At 38.6% G+C, this 19687-nt stretch overlaps 1 protein-coding gene across 13 annotated transcripts in view; it reads right to left on the bottom strand.

The window, feature by feature from the left end:
- Positions 1-19687, bottom strand: part of MIPOL1 (mirror-image polydactyly 1) — a 202072-nt gene that overhangs the window by 171345 nt on the left and 11040 nt on the right. For 3 of the 13 annotated variants that reach the window (XM_064460299.1, XM_064460307.1, XM_064460304.1), the window contains one exon: positions 5010-5154. The exons of the other annotated variants lie outside the window; for them this stretch is intronic. The gene's annotated coding sequence lies outside the window, so the exon portion shown is untranslated. The remainder of the gene's footprint in view (positions 1-5009; positions 5155-19687) is intronic. 13 annotated transcript variants of the gene reach the window in all.

Below are 19687 nucleotides of genomic sequence, written 5' to 3'. Positions count from 1 at the left end.
TAGTACTTCAAATTTAAAACTCCAGCACTGCTACAAAGACTTCAAGATTTTGGTTTATAGAAGTAACTGCATTATCTAGAAGATGGATAAAAACATTTTCCCAGAGGGCAGAGTCAGGTAATAATCCCTGGCTTTTCTCCCCTACTGATTCTTGGCCCAAAAGGAGATGAGACATTTGCAGTTGGTTCCAACTAACCTGCATAAATCAGAAAAGACATAGAGAGACAGGGCTCAGGTATTTTTACTCTGTTGCTGCAGCAGCTTCTTCAATTTCTCATTAAAGAATTTCCATCTTATGCTTTTAGCAACAGCATATGCTAAGTCAGAGTGGTCATTCTCTATGTCATGCTTTTGACAAAGGCAAGAAAGAAGGCATAAAAATGCAGTTCCAACTGTTATACAATAGGTTATACCTTTTCATGAATTAAATTTAATTGGATAAAGGACATGTACTTTTCTCTTTATTTTTCCTTCCCTCATTTCTGCTATTAGTTCAGTGTCTTCCAGGTTCAATTTTCTCTTTACGCATACCAGGAAGTGTTTTATGTGCGTATTAGATCACTGACAGCCTCATACCTCTTCTCCCCTGTTATATTCTTTCTCCCCCATTAACAATGAAAATAACAGTCTCTGTTTATATTTTATTTGTTAAACAATCTTCAGCCTGCTCTGCCCTCTTCTTTCCCAGTGTTTAGCTGTCCTTTGTCCTCCATTTCTTGTCTTTTTCCTTAGTATTATCTTCTCTTTGACTATACTTGCTTTTTCCTTCTCCCCCTGCCCACCACCTCTTTGAAATGTGAAGAAAACTGCAGAGGATCTTGTCAAAGACTGTGTCTTTTTTTTTTTCCAGCTTTTCTCATCTTGGTGTGCATTCTGTGAAGCAGCTTTCTTCTGTGACACCTCCATTAACATATTTTCACTCTAATAATGAAACTATGGTATGCTTTAGTCAAGTGTGGAACAGCCAATTCATTTAGCTTCAGCTTTGTTGTAAACACTTCACCGGTCTATAACTCAATTATTACATATCACATAGGGAGCCAGATCTCCATTTCTAAAGAGTTCACAACCAGACTGTGATTTCCGTAGCCTTTAAGGATAAAGATAAATACATGTATTTTAAACTAGCTGTTGTCTTATCTGGAGCCAAAAGAATATTTAATAGAATATTTTAGTGGAATCAGCACTACATCCTCATGGTGGCGAGGGCTATCTGCAACCTCTGTTGACAGGATCATAGCCAGCAGACAAAGGGAAGTGATTAATCCCCTCTGTCTGGCACTTGTTAGACCACATCTGAAGTGCCGTACCCAGTCTGACCCTCTCACGGATATCCTGAATCAAGTCCGGCAGAGAACCATCAAGATGACTGGGCAATCATCTTTGCAGTCATCCCATGCAATTGGGAGATGCACAAGGGTCTGTAGCACATGACTTACAAGGAATTTGAAAGAGTTGAGTTTAGTTGGTTTTAAGGAGAGAAGGCTAAAGGGGGATATTATTAGGTTTTAGTTGCTTTGTGAGCAAATATAGAGAAGACAGAGACAGATTCTATTCTTGGAGACAAGTTGTAATACAGAAAACTCAAGAGTTATGGGTAAGAGACTTTTCACAGTGAGGAAGGTCACTGGAACAAGTTGCTCAGGCAGGTTACAGAACCTCCATTGCTGGAGATGTGCAAAATATTTGCCTCAAGCCCCACAAAATCCCCCGCCCAAACTTATGAAAAAGTCACTGTGACTAAAGAGCTCCAAAGGTAACTATGGAAATGATTCAAGAAACATTTGAGTTTACAGCACTTATGTTTGCAAAATTAATTGTATAAGATGTTCAAGATCTTGAAATTCCCAAACCCCCAAATGATAATTTCTTTTACCACAAATCTAGCCTAGATTTAACCATACAAGCAAAAATAAAGTCACAGAACATTATATGCCCATAAAAATGAGAAGCAGTAACTTAGTGCCAGAGTCATAGACCACTAGTGTAAGTAATAGCATTAAGCAGAAATGGTATTTCTCCTGCCAAAAGCATTCCAACTTAACTGTTCATCTGCCTTCACAAAAAGAAGGAAGATCGAACAGGGACTTCACAAAGAAAAGGAGGCAACAAACCACACTTAAGCAGACAAACTCAATTTATCCAGGCAACTTGTGTTTCTCAAAGTACGTTCAAATAGTGCCATTTTTCCTGAGAGCAAATACACTAAAAATAAAAAGCATAAAGGCTACAACAGTGTGGATATTGGAGCCTGACCAAGAACTATCACGAGTGATGAACACTTAGAGTGTCAGAAATGTGCCAACCTTTCAAGACCCAGTCCTGTGGGGGGGGGACTGAGGGGAGCTCATCAGCCTCTTGCAGGGAAATACAGCTGCACTGGTTACGCATCTGTCTGTTTTGAACGGCATGAAAACACAAATGCATCTCCACTGCTGTTGTAAACCAACATATCCAGTGCACTGGATCTAGCCCAAATTATTTATCCACTCCAATTCAAAAGCGTACACTTCGGCTGCTGAAGAGAATCACATCACCTGAAATTTCACAAGCTAAAAAGAGCAGAGAAATAAAACAACGCCAACTCCAGATCAGCCAGTTTTGTTCTTTTTAAGAGAATTAACTAAGCTGTCATTTTTCTTAGATGGCTATCTGAATAGAAAGCTAACCTTTAGCTAAACGCATAATTACTCCCTGAACTATGCTTGCACAGCAGTAGGAGCATTGGAATATATAGTATTGCTCAGGTGTAAACACAAACTTTTTGATTCAGTAAACATATAGTCTCTCCTCAACTTCTGATTTTTTTAAAATCTAGCAACTAAATCCAGTACATAGTGCCTTCATTAACTACAAATAGCAGCTTCATCCTTGTATGGGAGAAGTGGAGGGAGTTACAGAGGAATGGCACACTTCAGGACGTGTCCAAAGAACAACAAATCTGGTGAAGGGTCTAGTGCACAAGTCTTACGAGGAGCGGCTGAGGGAACTGAGGTTGTTTAGCCTGGAGAAAAGGAAGCTCAGGGGAGACCTTATCACTCTCTACAACTACCTGAAAGGAGGTTGTAGTGAGGTGGGTGTTGGTCTCTTCTCCAAAGTAACTAGTGCTAGGACAAGAGGCTTCAACTTGCACTAAGGGAGGTTTAGATTGGATATTAGGAAAAATTTCTTCACTGAAAGGCTTGTCAAGCACTGGAAGAGGCTGCCCAGGGAAGTGGTTGAGTCACCATCCCTGGAGGTATTTAAAAAGGTAAGTAGATGTGGCACTTAGGGACATGGTTTAGTGGTGGACTTGATGATCTTAGAAGTCTTTTCCAGACTAAACAGTTCAATGATTCTATGTTTGTTACAATCTAACAACAACACTTCAGAGCGTTTTCAGCACCTATGCATTGGCTATGTGCTTTACAACATGTATGATATGTAGCATGCCCTATCATGTTAACCTGTTAATACTTAATAACTTATTTAATAACTTAAATATGCTGTTGTTTATTTAGGTATGATTAGCAGGCTAGTGTTTTTAGAAACTTAATCAAAATGCTCCCCTCAAATTTACTGCAATATCAAACAAACCTGAAGGCCAGTACAATTTAAAATAGCAAGCTACACATCCGTAAATGGTCTTGGACCATCAGAGAAGAATCAAGATACTCTGAGGTGGGCCAGAACTCAATGAGAACCAGAGACAAGTCAGTAAAATTAAGTCTGTTGAGAATGTCCAGAATTTAAATGGAAGCTAAAAACTGAAGAGGTTAAACCCGCAAACATTCAGCACCACTGAGTTGTTGCACTGCTTCCTTTTCTTATACCAACAAGGGAAGGTGCAAGATTAAAGGGGAGTCATCATTGACTCCAAATCAGTGCCAGGCAACTGGGAAGAGAAACTACAAACAGGCAACAACAACAACAACAAAAAGGAGATATTACCTAAGTTAAAGAAGTTTAGATCATTGGTCACATTTTCACAGACATTTCTGACAGCAGATTGATCTCCCTGCCAAATTTTAAGAAGCCAATGCCAGCTTCCAGATCAAACTGCTGCGATATTTTTGTTTACATTGTGGAAAACAATATATTATCCTTTAACTCTAGTTTGGAAAATATCCAAAACCTTCTCTCAGCTGAAACTTACCAAAAGAAAGTAATCTTCACCTAGTAGGAAGGAAATGCCTACTGTGAAAAAAAGTAATCTCCATCTAAAATATTAAAGTTACAAACAATGGAAAACTCAAAGAAAAAAGGTCTTCCAAAGAGAGGTGCAGGACAACTTCAAGCACAGACAGAACTGTCAGATCACCCAGAACGAAAGCTCTGCCATTTCTGTTCTTGTTCAATGAACAAAATAGTTCAGCTTTTTGTTGAAATACGCTTTGCGTAAATAGATCGTTCTCGTTCCTCAACCTTGTCATCATTTATAATGATATACAATGCAGGGAATAAAGAAGCTGGACAGATTTACTTTTAAAAAAACATTTCTTTACTGGGTTTTGAAGAAAGGTAGTTTTAAACCCTTAGTAAGCACATTATTCAGCCTAAACTACGAAAGTAATTTACAGCAAAGACGACTTAAAGAATTCCTCTGAGAACATAAACTACAAGAGGTTCATATAAGTTGAGGGTTACACAACTGACAGAAGTTATTAGGGGTTCTGATCCTTAAAATCGGAGTCTTTCCACACAGACAAATGGAAAAAAAAAATTCCGGGAAAACTTCAAGACACAGGATTATCTAGCCAGTTTCAGCTAGATTATTCTCTTCACTTTTTTTTTTAAATAAACAGAAGGCTATTCTCTTCGTTCTTGCAACCTCATCATAAATTCAGGTATCTTGCATTCATTATTCCTTGATTCATAAAGCTAAATTAATGTTTTCATTGACAAAACCCTTGACACCAGAGATGAAAAGAAGAAATTACGTGAGGTTGCAGAGAGCTGAGACAGCAGCTGAATCTTGGCCCCACACCAGTTATTCCTAGACAGAGCAAAGGAGCTCTAAATCCACTTACTAGACAGAGGAAAAAGCCTTCCTTAGCACTTCTGAAAACCAGGCTTGTTTTGATGACTGTTTTCTCTTGCACATAATCGTGCTGAACAGTTTGAGGCTTGTTTGTAAGATGTTCTGGGCATTACAAGTTGCACTGCTTGGCATCACTAAAAAATAAAAATAATCAAGATTTTATAGCTACAGAAATGTAATAAAACACAAGATTTAAAAAGGGAAAATCTGGCCAACAGTTCAAATACTCAGAACAACTCTGAAGACACTCTCAGACATTGTGAAGCTGCAAGACTTGTAGATTCCAGAGTTTTACCTCCCCTATCATGCTGAAGGAGCACCTGACCAAGTGAGGTATGTGCACTGGGATGGCTTTGTGCCTGATCATAGCACTAGGAAAACTAAATAACTTCCTATTTCACAGTCAAACTGGGAGGAAAGAGGGAGAAAGTCTTCTGGAGTATTTCTTAAAACACATTATGAATGAAGGCAACTTTGTTTTAACATTATGCTTCCATGACTCTGCTGTCAAAGGCAAATCTTAACATGTTCAGGCTTTAATGTAAAAAAAGGCATAACTTTTCTGATGACGTTATGCCACTTTGATACTGCTTTCAAAGCAGTCTTTAATATTCGTCTTTTTAATTTCTTCAAGACTTCAAAGCCACAACACCTGATCAATTATTTTCGATTGCAAAAACATACACTATAAGTCACGGCCCTCTTCTGTCTTCCTCTTATCTAAAGGAAGTATTTCACTGTACTCAGGTCTTCAGCTGGATTTTGCATCTGCTGAGCAGACTGGTTTGGGAAAAGAGGTATGATGGAAAGGTTGCAGTATTTGCCATAACTTAGCCTATTACAATATGTTGTTCCTGCCTGAAAGGAGTTAAGTGAGTTTACTCATCACACTGAACTTCACTGAGGTGTAAGATTATTTTGATTTTTATCGAGGATACTCACTAAAAAAAGCTAAACCTAATGAAAAGGTAGTTTAATACTTAAAAGGTTTTCCACAGTGCTTTTAGGACAGGTTGAAAAAACACACCTACTCTCAGACATCCTATAATAGACACCTCCCTAAAAACCTGTTTCTCAAGATATTTGAGAAGTCCAGAGACCCTACAAATATCAAACTCATGCTCTGATCACAATTTTTTTAAAACAGATGAGATACAGTTTTGTTTCAAAAGATTCTGGATAACATTGGATAATTTTTATTAATTTCTTTATAACTGGGGTTTAACATTAGTCTGAATTACTTTCTACAGCAACTGGAACAAAATTTTGCTTTTATTTACAATATCACATTCCTGTATTAGTAAACAGTGACAATTTTACATAAAATTGTATTACACAGGATTACAGTTAAAACAACAACAAAAAAAGTCTATCACTGGGTTATTTGTATTACATGTGGGATTTTAAGAGCTGCAGATGTACAGACAATTCTTGACTTCCCTAATGGACTGAATGCCTGTATTATTGGAAAGAAATATGTAATACTAAATGGCTTCTCAATAAAGTTTCTGGTTTGATTTTTTGTGGGGGTAACTTTTAAGATAAATTTCTAAGTGTGTATTACACCATGTAGAAAACAAGCTACTGGGCAGATACAACTGGAGGGAAACCTCAGTATGATAGCAGCATATGCTATTTTTACTAAGTTTTCTCTCATAAGTGCAAGACAGTGAATGTTTGCCAAAAGAATTTTACATCCAGGAGGGTTTTTGAAATATGAAAGATACTTTTAAACTATGAAGAGAATTATAATTTTTGCCTAATATTTAGTAACCTTCAGATACTATAATTCCACTTCAGATCCTGGAAAAACATTCTGGAGACAAATATTAGTCCACGACTGGATAGTGAAGAGGAGGAACAAAATTACATTTCAAGGGGAAACTGTTTTAATTAGTTACCTTGTACACCTCCACAGCAGTCACCTTCAGTACAGTGTGAGAAAAAGTGTTACACCCCGCAACTGTGTCTATTCTTTCTACCATCAAATTCTGAGTCCATAAAAGGAAGAAGGTGAAGTTTGCTCCCAGGCATATCACCCTACATTTATGATACTGTAGTGCAGAAAACTAACTTAAACACCCTTAACTGGCTGACTACACATGCCAGGATAACAGAGTCCCTTGATATATCCATTGCACCCTAATCCATAATGTTTATGACAAAAGAATCCTTTGTGGGTGCTCCATTCTTTTATAATGTTGGGGTGTCATGATCGAACTAGTGGACCAAGTCCAATAGTGCCCTTTCACAGTTGTATTGCATCAGAAACAGCCTGATTATGATCCTGAAAGAAATCCCATTGTATCAAAAATCAGAAGGTGAGCCTATTCTCGCAGGGAGCTGCATTTCCATATCTGTCCTTCTGCAGCCTAACTGATTTTTGCCATTTGGAAAGAACGTCTGATCACATGAGAGGCAGACCTCAGCCATCTGATCACCAGCCCAGCAAATGAAAGCTGCTGAGCTACTGCCTGTGCAGAAGCTTACCAAGCACTATACTAGAACTTCTTAATTGTTAAAACATTTGGTACATAAAACCCTATACCCTGAAGCCTACATGACAAACCAAAGATCAGACCCTGGCCCCACCGCAGTGGCCCTTCCTTTGCTGAAGTGGAACAAGTTACATGCTTACAAACAAACTACAACTTCTGAAGAAAACAAAAGACCATTTGTTATCCTAGCACTTACCTAGTAAGAGCTGTTCAGTGACACCAGATCAGCATCCTAGGGCTGTCGAGTCACTACTTACTGTGACTACTCTCTGACATGATCTAACTCAGGTAACAGTGGCAAATTACTGACCTCAGTGGCACTGGTACTTTGACAGCAGCCCAGAAAAGCTGGAGTCTGAAACAAGCAACAGATGTTGAAATTGCTGTTTGTGTATAATAAGGGCAGCTGATCAAGACGTGTTTTGGAAGCCAACACTTCTGAAAAATGTCAAGCTTGACAAAATACCTGTCAGGTCCGGTAACATTTTTTGTTAAGTGGATGCCATGTCGAGAAGTCTATTCTTATCGCCCTAGGACTCAAAAACTCTAATACACTACATCCCAAAAAAACCTGTCACTGAATGTTACAGCTAATGTATTAAATATTTGTGGTAAGATATCATAGACAGTGGGATCGAGTGCACCCGCAGCAAGTTTGCTCATGACACCAAGCTGTGTGGTGCAGTTGACACACCAAAAGGATGAGATGTCATCCAGAGAGACCTAGACAAGCTGGAGAGGTGGGCCTGTGAGAACCTCGTGAGGTTCAACAAGGCCAAGTGCAAGTTCCTGCACCTGGGTCAGGGCAACCCCTGATATCAAAACAGGCTGGGGGATGAAGGGATTGAGAGCAGCCCTGCGGAGAAGGACTTGGGGGTACCGGTGAATGAAAAGCTGGACATGAGCCAACAATGTGCGCTCACAGCCCAGAAAGCCAACAGTATCCTGGGCTGCATCAAAAGAATTGTGACCAGTAGGTCAAGGGAGGTGATTCTGCCCCTCTACTCTGGTGAGACCCAACCTGAAATATTGTATTCAGCTCTGGAGCCCTCAGCACAAGAAGGACATGGACCTGTTGGAACGGGTCAGTCGAGGGCCACAAAAATGATCCAAGGACTGGAGCCTCTCCTATGAAGAAAGGCTGAGAGAGTTGGTGGTGTTCAGCCTGGAGAAGAGAAGGCTCTGGCGATACCTTACTGCAGCCTTTCAGTATTTAAAGGGGGACTAGACGAAAGAAGGGGGCAACCTTTTTAGCAAGGCCTGCTGTGACAGGACAAGGGGTAACGGTTTTAAACTAAAGGAGGGTAGATTTATACTGGATAGAAGGAAAAATTTTTTACTATGAGGGTGGCAAAACACTGGCCCACGTTGCTCAGGGAGCTGGTAGATGCCCCATCCCTAGAAACATTTAAGGTCAGTTGGATGGGGCTCTGAGCAACCTGATCTAGTTGAAGATGTCCCTGCTCACGGCAGGGGGGTTGGACTAGATGACCTCTAAAGGTCCCTGCCATCCCAAACCATTCCATGATTCTATGAGTGGCAGTCATTTCAGCTAGCTAGCTACATATTTCAAATGTCAGCTTGCAATTTTGTAACTTAGAGGTTGTTTCCTCCTTTAGTTCAGATTGGCATAGACGGTCGGGTCAGCTGAGGTATCTGAGACTGAGCCACCTCCTTACAGGATAAAATCATCAACAGCGTATGGTCTCCCTCAGGACCTAGAATCCATTTTATTGTCCTGCCAAATCTGAAAAATAGTTAAATTTCCTTCTCCTCAAGACATACCAGAGATCTGATTCTGGATAAAATACGTCTTTCTGATAGAAGATGCTCCTGGTAAGAAGAAATCTATTACAGAAATGGATTGTTAAATCATGGGCTCCATCATTTACATAGTATTTGGATCCCATCAACTACATCTCCAGCACACGCAGGGATGTTTGAATAGGGCCAATGTAGTTTCTCAATGTTATCGCAGCAACAGCTCCATTCCCACCCACAGACTTCAAGCAAGTTTTGCATTAATCTCTTCTTAACAAAGACATGTTAATTTCGCTACAGTATATGGGAGGATGCTGAAAGTATTAATAACTATTCACTCCTTTGAAAACCCAAAATATACAAAGCTATAACACTGCAATGCAAGTAAAGAATGCATAGTAGGAAAGATGGTGCTTATCGGTTTCATTTTATTCATTTGGTATTTTCAGCAGTAGCAATGTGTTTTGCAAGTGAAGGGGTTTCCATCTACTGACCTTGGCACTCATCAGGACCATATTGTGATTTACATTGAGAATTCCAAGCCTTTATCTGATCTTATAAATAAATGTAAAATACATAAAACAATTATCCTAGTGTAAAATTGAATTTTATCTCTCTGTAACCAGCTTTTTTCTATGCTACATATTTCTATGTTTGAATACAATTCAAAATTAATAATAGGTATAATTTATTTTCTGACTTTTCATTATCTTGACATCTTAACAATCTTTTTTTTTATATACTCAGGCTTTAATTTTATCTAGGGCTTCAACCCCACAGTTCGTTTTTAGACACGTACAATGTGTCTTTCAGAATATCTGCTCAAGGAATAAGCCTGCTAAAGAACATATTGGCCATTCAGCAGACCAAAAAACAGTAGAAAGAAGTAACAGGATTTTATAACAAAGAAAACCAGCAGATTAGGAGAGAGAATGTAGCACTGAGTGTACATGACAGAAAAATATACATCAGAAGAAATCACAAGTTAGAGTGGAGAATTAGGAGTAGAAAGTAGAGTTTTGACATTGGTGGTTCTGGAAAATTATTAACGTACAGCTTAGATTTTTTTTTTTAATAGTGGTAAAAAATAAAGGGCAGTCACAACCTTATATTGAATGCCATAGCATTAGCAGTTTAATATAGAGATTAGCCTGGACATAAGCCTTTCAGGGATTCATGAAAAATCACTTTACCAAGCAATTTTTGGGGCTTAAATATAAATTATACAAATGCACCAACCTAACAGTTTGCTTTCATTTCTTAGCACAATTAATTAGCATCACTTCAACTAACCATCCCCAATGTTTTACCACCTCAGGTGTATGTATGTTGACTTCAAAGAAAGTCAGCTGTGTCTCAAGTCAAGTTCTCACTACCACGCAGCTCCAGTATACCTTGTGTGCAAGCGCTATGGTTTACACAGAAGCTTTCTTTTAATGAAAGTAAAAGGCTCACAATTAGAGATGGTCAGGGACAAAAAATAAACAAACAACAACAACAAAAAAAGACACAAGAAAAATTTCTTTTCTCCATGGTGGCAGATCTGCAACAAAAGGAAGGAGCCCAATTCAGCCATGCTGTATGTACACAAACATAAACAGTAAAGCATGAAAAAAATCCCAAAGAGATTTTGATGAATAAATAAAAAATAAAGGGCACAGCTATACGGGCTGATAGCAAAATTGCAACTTTCCATACAGGGCAAGCAGAAGTCCATGACCACGGCCACTGCACAAAGCCAGACTGGTCACACCAGTGCCTCGCACGCACTGGCGGTGGGATTCCTTCACGTCTGCAGCAAACGAAGCTGCTTGCCGGGCGTTTGTGATTAGAGGAGGAATGTCATAACCATGGTGGTCTAGACTGCTACAAGTGAAAACAACACATCCCAAAATGAGTGGCCCTTGGTCTGAAGTGGCTGTGGTCACGATGAGGCATGTTTAGGAAGTAGTCCCTCGAATACCTTGTGATAAATACACGTAGAGAAAATAACATTAAAGAACACTGCAGTTAACTGAATAAAAGGTTAAAGAAAATAAACAATATTTTTGCAGCTTAGCATTTATTTGTGAACTGCTGATGCAACTCTATGCTTGACAGAAAAGCTATGAAGCTTTTGGTAGCTTGAATGAAATGTTCAGCTTAAGGAATTAGAATAAATCTGATGACTGATGTGTTACTGAACGTGACAGACTGTCATCTGTTTTAAACAGGATCTCTGTAGGATGTACTGAAAGCAGTTTTTTTCCATTACCTTAAACATACTAAGACTTTTTCCAGTGAATTCTGGCTAACCTATTAAGACAAAAGATCTTCTCAAACTCTTGCCATTTCAATATAATAATGAAATAGCCATTTGGCTTACTTGCATAATTAATTCATGCCGACACTGTACCTCTGTGATGAATTTACATCCAGTCCACAAAAGCATACAACAAAACAGATTACTCTTACTTCCCAAATTAACTATAAAATTATAAGATATGAGCAAATAAGTGATTAAAGCATCTTATCTAAGCCCTATTCATATATAGAGTTTCATACAGAGAAATAATCAAATTGTTTATCTGTTATTAAAGCAAGTAAATACATTCTTAACTGAGTCAGAAAAACATTCTAGTGATATCTTTTTTTATATTATCAGCAGATTTTATTAAAAAATAGATATAGGGGTTCCGCAATAGCTTTTTAAAATCAAGAAAAACTGATCAACAAAAGTTCTACAGTGAAACAGTATTGCAACAGATAGCTACAGACAGATTAAAAACCACAAACTCTAGTTTTAATCTGGCCAGATCCTAGGAAACATTTAAAAATCCTTATGTGCATATATTTACTTATTCTAAATATATACATAGACATATTGATATAAACAATGTAAAATAAGATAAAAATCTTTGGGAGGCAATTTAAGCTATTTTAAAAACTATACAAGCATCAAAAACTTCGGCAAGATCTAGGCTCAAACGGGAGCATCCTTCCTGTATAAGACTGTAAATAATTCCTGCAGGAACTACTGAGGTGATTTACCATCTCCTTATCCTAGAGATAATGACTCAAATCTGTCCTGCAAATAAAAAACAAGGAAAAAGGGATTTTGTGACATCCACCTGGGATCTGTGCCTTAGATACAGGGAATGGGCAAAACTGCTCATTGGTGGATAAAGACCAGTAACATCAGTTTGAACCACACTGCATTTACAAAGCTGAACAAGGAAACCAGCACAACTCTCCAGCTTGTACAATTCACTTCCAAAGGGGAATAAGAATCAAACCACCAAAGTAATTCAATTTTCAGAAAAGACTACGTGTCACAGATGCACATTTGAGGTATTTCAGCTACTGGGTGAATTCCCCTCTTAGTTGGTTGATTTATGTTCAACTAAAATTTCATATCACACGTACTTCTAAGACCAGAACAGTCCATATTGTTTAACTCAAAAATGCCAGTATAAGACCAATTTATCTTGCTAGTTTCCCTTACTGGTATACAAGAGTACCACAATTAGGGGTAATTAGCCCAGTGGAACACCTGTTTCTAGGCATGGGCCAGGTTGCAAGCATATTCCACATGTATTTTACTGCCCGAACAGAGAACTAGCATTTTGAAAGATGCTTCACATTAGAGCTAGTGAGCTTATGTGTCTGAATGAATGTTAAACTCAGAATATTAAAGGTTTGCCCAGTCCTGCTGCTAAGGTACAAATTTAAGCCATAAAAAGTTCAAGAATCTCAGTCAAAGTAGTTTTGCATGTAAGACTTCGGTTTTCTAGGTGTCCCATCTCCCCCCTGCTTGAACTCAGAAATCACTCAGACCTCAGAAGACCAACAGACCTTTTTCAATCAGTTGCTGTGTTATAGCTGACCAATACAAAGGATCACAAGTCTCTGCACAGCCTGATGACTTGTTCTGTGTTTTGTAGGAGTTCTTTAAAGGGCTCAGTTCCCATAATCTCCTTGACCTCTCAATGTAACCTGTTAAAAAAACCCCAATTATAGCAGTGATGAAATCTCAAGCTACAGGCAATTATCAACAGGTACTTGGAGGTTCCTTAGACCATCAGGAGAAAAATATATTACTTCTGCCTGTATCAGAATAAGAAAATAACCTGCTTCAGTTACCACCTGAGATATTTCAGATCAAAAGAGATGGAACCAGAGCCTAGAAGTTCTGGTTCTTCCCAGAGGTTTACACAATTGCTAGCTCTACATTTCTATCATCTCCCCTGGGTCAAAACATCAGACCTCACTACAACCTCCACTATTTAACATGTTGCATTTCCCTGCTAAATGCTTCAGGCACTACATGAAATCTAAATGGCTCTCAGAAGAATCAAGTGCTGATACATATGGAATGCTGAAATCACATGGCCTCCACTTTCTTCACGGTAACTGCCAAATTCAACTATTGCATCAAGTACAGAAGAACATTTGTTATCAGTCATCTTTTCATTCTATTCTCCATGCACTGACAGGTGCAAGACCTCGTGTTTCTGTGTTTTGTTTTTTAAAAACATTTTAAGGCTAAGTTTAATGAAGGCTTGTCTCCCCACCCCCCCACCCCCCTGCCTTTTACTGACCAGTGTACCCACCCTGTTAATTCTACCATTCATTTCATGTTTCATACAGATTATTAAGCTCTTCTTTTGCTTCTAAGGGCAAACATTCATTGGAATGCCATTTTCTGGACATTTTGCCTTTTCAGCTCTACCTTATATTTCACTGAAAGCTTTGTTAAACTTTTCCTGAAAAAGCACTCCCCCTCTCCAAAGAAAATGCTCCTTTAACAAGAATATGAGCTAAAATTTTTAATCATTCCCTTGAGGGGGAAAAGGCTTATTTTTATAAACATGCAAGTCAAATATTTATATTATTCTACAGCTTCCTTTTTATGCTAATATCACTGCCTCTGATAGTAAATGAAAATTCAGAGAAGTACAAAAAATTACCACTCTATCATGCTCTAACAATCCAAAGATGGTTTAAGATATGTTGTTAATGCCAAATCTACATGCTGAAACTTCAATCATATGTGAAAAGTCACGGCAGTGACCATTTGCTGCATAAAAGTAAAATTTCTTCCAAAAAACCCTAAAAAAATTTAAAAATTGGCACTAACAGAAGTAATTATAATTATATAAATTTATGTGTTCCTCCCTCAAAAAATTAAGATGTATATTCAGCTAAGCTTCTAACATCAATATATGCTCCTATGAAATTGCAAAATTCTTTTCAGAACAGTTTCTAGAATAAAATAGACTATTGAAAAATAAGCTACTAATTGTACTGGATCTGATTTAAATGGAGGTAAGTTTCTTCATAACAGCCTGCATGGTGTGTGTTTGGGATATGTGGCTAAAAAAAGTGCTGATAATACACCGATGGTTTGACTACTGCTAATAGTGCTTGCACAGCATCAAGGCTTTCTCTTCTCCCGCTTATAATCTGTTGCTCCATAGAGTAGCCTGGGGGTTGGCAAGGAGTTTGGAAGGGACAGAGCTGACCCAAACTGGCCAAAGGGATATTCCATACCATATAACATCACGCTCAGCAATAAAAACTGGGGAAAAGCAAGAAGGGGGTGTGCAGTTTGTCTCCCCAGGTAGCTGTTGCTGAGAGACTGGCTGGGCAGTGGTATACTTGTGGGTGGGAGGTGGTGAGTGACTCTATTTGCATCACTCGTTTTTTTGATTGGGGGCGTGTGTGTGCCTGTTTTTCTTTTTCCTTTGCTTATTAAACCGTCTTTGACTTCAACCGTTAGACTTCTCACTTCCGCTCTCCCCATCCCGCCAGGGATGGTGGCAAGCAAGCAGCTGTGTGCACGCCTAGCTGCTGGCTGGGGGCAACCCATCACGAGATAGTTTTTCTTGTCTCCCTCCAAAGCACAACCGTGTTCATAGTTGTGGTTTTGTTTGCTTTTCTTTAAATGCACTGAAACAGTAACAAGTTGGAATACTGTCTAGAGCTCCCCCTGCAAAGTGCAACAAATACTTGGGTTTGAAGGACTGGAGCGCTGTGCTACTGTTTGCTATGTGCCGTGTTAAAGAAAAGCCATCATTCCATTTTTGTGAACCATAAGCAAAAGTGACTACTAATCATTAAAACAAATAAAGCAAACTAAATGATACTGTTCCAGCAGAATTCTAACCCAATAATTTATTTTTGACATATGCTTTCACAATCTCACTTTTAACCCCATTTCTTAACTTCTGAATGCCAGTTTCACATGCATAATGAACAGCAGGCAGAAACACATTTCCAAAGATTATTTCAGACTGCAACTTAACTCAGTATTCATATAGTCATCAGACAAATCTGCAGGCTTTGAAAATTACTTCATTTTTCTTTTGGGATATAAGTTACTGTACAGGAGTGTTACTGCACAGAACTATTAGTCAGAGCAAGCACATCGGGGACCCACACCCTTCCCATTGTTTCAAAATGTAAACATTAAGTCATGTAGAATTTCAAATAAGAAATGCAGGGTATATGTTGTACAAATTGTGTACCTGTTACATTCACAGAATAATCCTAACCTGGCAGATTTTTCAGGTGTGTATTTATTGGCACAAACACAACACCCCCACCCCCACCCCCCCCCCAACAAGAATAAAAATTTACTATCTCTTATTATCTCTAAAACATTCTCCTCCTTTCTCCCTTTAAAATTAAGAACCGTATTTCACATTTTCTAACAAAACTAGCACCTTGCTATTTAGGAACTGTTCTCACACTAGAGACGCTTGCCTACATACCAAACCACATCAGGTAAACTTATTTCTAAAAGAAGTTTTTTGCAACTTGCACGTTCTTCACAGTTTTACAAGCAGCCCAGCAGCCCACAGAGATGTCAAAAAACCAAGTCCAGTGTATCAGTTAGTTGAACTGCAAAATGCAGCACTGGGCTGAGGGTGTGGACACACACTATGTAAAATGTGGAATATGCGAGATTAGCTACTGGTGATTTTGAATTTATGAACTGCACTATTCAACAAATTTCAATAGTCAAACAGTTTCAAAAGGATTAGCAGTTAGCATTAGTGAGAAACAAAAATACAAACCCAAATCCCAAAACTTAAATTTTAAAAGCAAATTCTTCTGCTTTGTAAGTTTCTTTTGAGCTTTCCACAGGCCCTGTTTTCAATGATCTCAAGCAAGATTTGCCTAACAACAAGCAGTTGACTCAGAAATTAAGTGAAAAGGGAAAATGCATGGCATACCAGAAGAGCTCTTGTACTTGCAGCACTCAAAACCAGATCAGGGTATTCTACCCAACCACCTGCCCCCGTGAACACCACAAAACTGTCCCTAAGCTTCTCAGTACATGGTCACTGCCTTAACTTGCACAGCTAATACCAGACATTTAATTTTAAAAACATGTTCATTTATTACATACGAATAAAACGTATAACAGACACATGCTCGGGAAGCCTCTCCTGCCTGGCTCTCCCAGTAGAGCGGCTGCAGGTACTCTTACCAGCCTGTTTAAGGCTGGCTGTTGGCACAGGGCTCCATCTACTGGCTTGCACACCCACAGGAAGGGCTGTTGGGAAAAAAATTAAAATCTCAACAGCTATTTCACATCTCATTTGCTAATGAGATCAGGATATTTAGAAAATATTACTGGTTCAGAAGAAAACAGTTAACCAAATACATGCATTCACACACGCTTGGTGGAAACAGTTGTATATATGAAATCTTTTATTATCCCTTACTATTGGTAAAATGTGCCTCAAAAACTGTTCTAAAGAACCACAATTTTTCAACAAGAAGCAACAAATGACTATACACTCCTAACCCAGATGTAAAGCTTTGTTGTTCCTTCTTAAAGCAAGCAAATAAGCAAACACAGGTAACTCAGAAAAATTACTGAAAATTGTGTAATATCTGCGCAATTTAAGGCATTAGATGTGGTCTTCTTTTTCCTTAAAAAAAAGAGGATTCCTCAAACGTACAGAAGCAAAAAAGTTTCAGTAGGAGACTGCCATCAGTTTTCATCAAGGGTATTTCTGGACTGTAACAACTGCAGCTCATGCAGCTATGGTATGTCTAACTTTAAAGATTAATTTGGCTACTGCTGTCGTATGTGGCATTTCTCAAATTGACCCACTTACCCCTCGCCTTACCAACCCCACTCTACCTTCAGTTCATGTTTGGTAGTGAAAAAGAGCAGTATCTTCTCCTGCCCAGGACACTCTCTGCCCATCAACCAACCCTGTTGAGCTCAGGCTGCAGAAGAAAAGCCAGAACAGAAAGCAGCAGCCACTGCTGTCCCTTACGTGCAGCAGTTCAGGTAGTTATCTGAGCTTGTTTTGAACAAGCTTACTGTGGAGCAACAGCTGAGAAATTAGATAGTGCCTGCCCAACCAGTGATCACACCTAGGTCACAAGGGGCAATTAATGAAAGGGGTGACCAGTCACCCCAATTCTATTCTCCAAGGCATGTCTAGCAAGATCAGCAGCTAATTTGAGAGCTGGTGCAAGAAAAGAGACAGTGCGGGAAAAAGACAGTGAGCTCCACAACTCCTCCCACTTCTTTTCATTACACACCCTGCCCCACGCTCAACACCAAGTTGAAGGCAGCTAAGTGGGGGTCCGTACTGTTGGAGGCACAAGAGCGACAGGGTCAGCTTAAAGGAATCACAGAAATACCCACATCCCTCACACTGTGCCTATACGTGGGAAAAGAGAAGAATAATTTAGCCAGGAACGCCTGGAAACAACCAACAGATGGTCACAGCAAGAAGGCAGGAATGGAGGGAGGAGCAATAAAACGCAGGGACTACGGGATATCCTGTAAGACAGGGAGAACTGGTGAACAAAGACACCAGAGAATTAATGCAGTTCCTCCTGGGGCCCAATTTTCCCAGTTTACGTTGTTCCCCTAAAATGATAGCTGCAGAAACTAATGGACAAAATCTCCTACAATGAACTTGCATAACACCACAGAATGAGAACAGAATGCTGCCTTTTTTTCTTTTTTATTTTAACTCGAAGGAAGAGCGAAATTTAAACCTTGAAGGTGGCTTTCCACTTACTTGCTAAATTAAAAATTTAATCAAAACACATTTTAAAATAAAACTGAGCAGAACTATGGGGGTGCTGATGTCTCTTTAAGGAACAATGACATCAATGCAGGCTACACTTGAGAAGGATATAGGTGCGGTACTACATCCTGTTTTGTCATACACAATCAGGTGCAAAGACAAAAGTTTAACTTCAAGATTCCTGTGGTCTAATGAAAATAAATACCATTACAAACAGATCCAAGAATACAATCTTATTAAATACTGTTTGGTTTTCTTCAGATACAGATCATGGGAACTGAGATATTTAATTACTTCAAGACTAATTTTCATTCTATCTCAAACTTTTTACACTGTCAGCAAGATCGTGGTATCCTGACAACTAGCAGAGGAAGAAAAAAAAAAAAAAGAAAAAAATCAAAAAAGTCAAAGCAACTAGCACCTGTGAAAGAGATTTAAATTGGTATCTGAGTATTTGACTGTCCTACTTTGATTACACTGAGCAATTGAACGTCTATGATACTACCTGTATCACTCATTTAGTAATATTCACAACAAAAAAATTCAAATCAGAACACATTTTTGTGGCTCTACAGAGAGAGCTATAAAACACTGAACAAATCTTAAAAGTTCTGGTGGATGTTTCACAGTGCCATTTGCCTCGTTACATGTAAAGTACCAAGGAGCAAACTGGTCATACAGTGCTTATGTCAAACTTCAGACAAGGAAAACCACATCCTAATACTCTGCTATAACAGAAAATAGAAAAAACTGTCTGTATCTGTGCACACATACAAGCACGCTATAGAAAAACATGATGAAAAATGCTTTGTTTCTCATGCCTGTATCTAAAAATTTACATACCAAGGTAACACGTTCCCATCTACCAAGCACCTAATGTTGCAAAATCCTACAGAACCTGAAATTTTATTTACCTGAATGTGAACCACAAGGACAACACATGGAGAAACAGACTTTTAAAGCAAGTCCAACTTTAAATCAAAGAAATTTGAAATTAAGTACTGTACTTGAGAAAACCAAATTGTGCCTTTCTAAAAGTAATACTAACAACTCAACCTACTGCACTGATAACTTTATTACATCAATACTAATAATTTTATTATAGCGTGGGTATAATTTAGGCAACTACAACAAGCATAAATGACAATATCCAGACAGGACACTGCACTAGATAGGTATCTTCTTCACATTTCACCATCTAATCTCCCTCAAACGGCGCTAGTTATTTTGAAAGAAACATATAACTGTATCACACCATTACTGAGAGAAACGACTGCTTAAAAAAGAACACACTTATTTTTGCATAACTTCTTTCAATAGCATTGAAGTGGCCACTGGAATGTCTTAGAATAATCTTCTAA

The sequence above is a fragment of the Phalacrocorax carbo genome, chromosome 9 (genome assembly GCF_963921805.1).
Source record: "Phalacrocorax carbo chromosome 9, bPhaCar2.1, whole genome shotgun sequence".
NCBI classification, from domain to species: Eukaryota; Metazoa; Chordata; class Aves; order Suliformes; family Phalacrocoracidae; genus Phalacrocorax; species Phalacrocorax carbo.
This window is presented reverse-complemented; position numbering and strand designations above follow the sequence as displayed.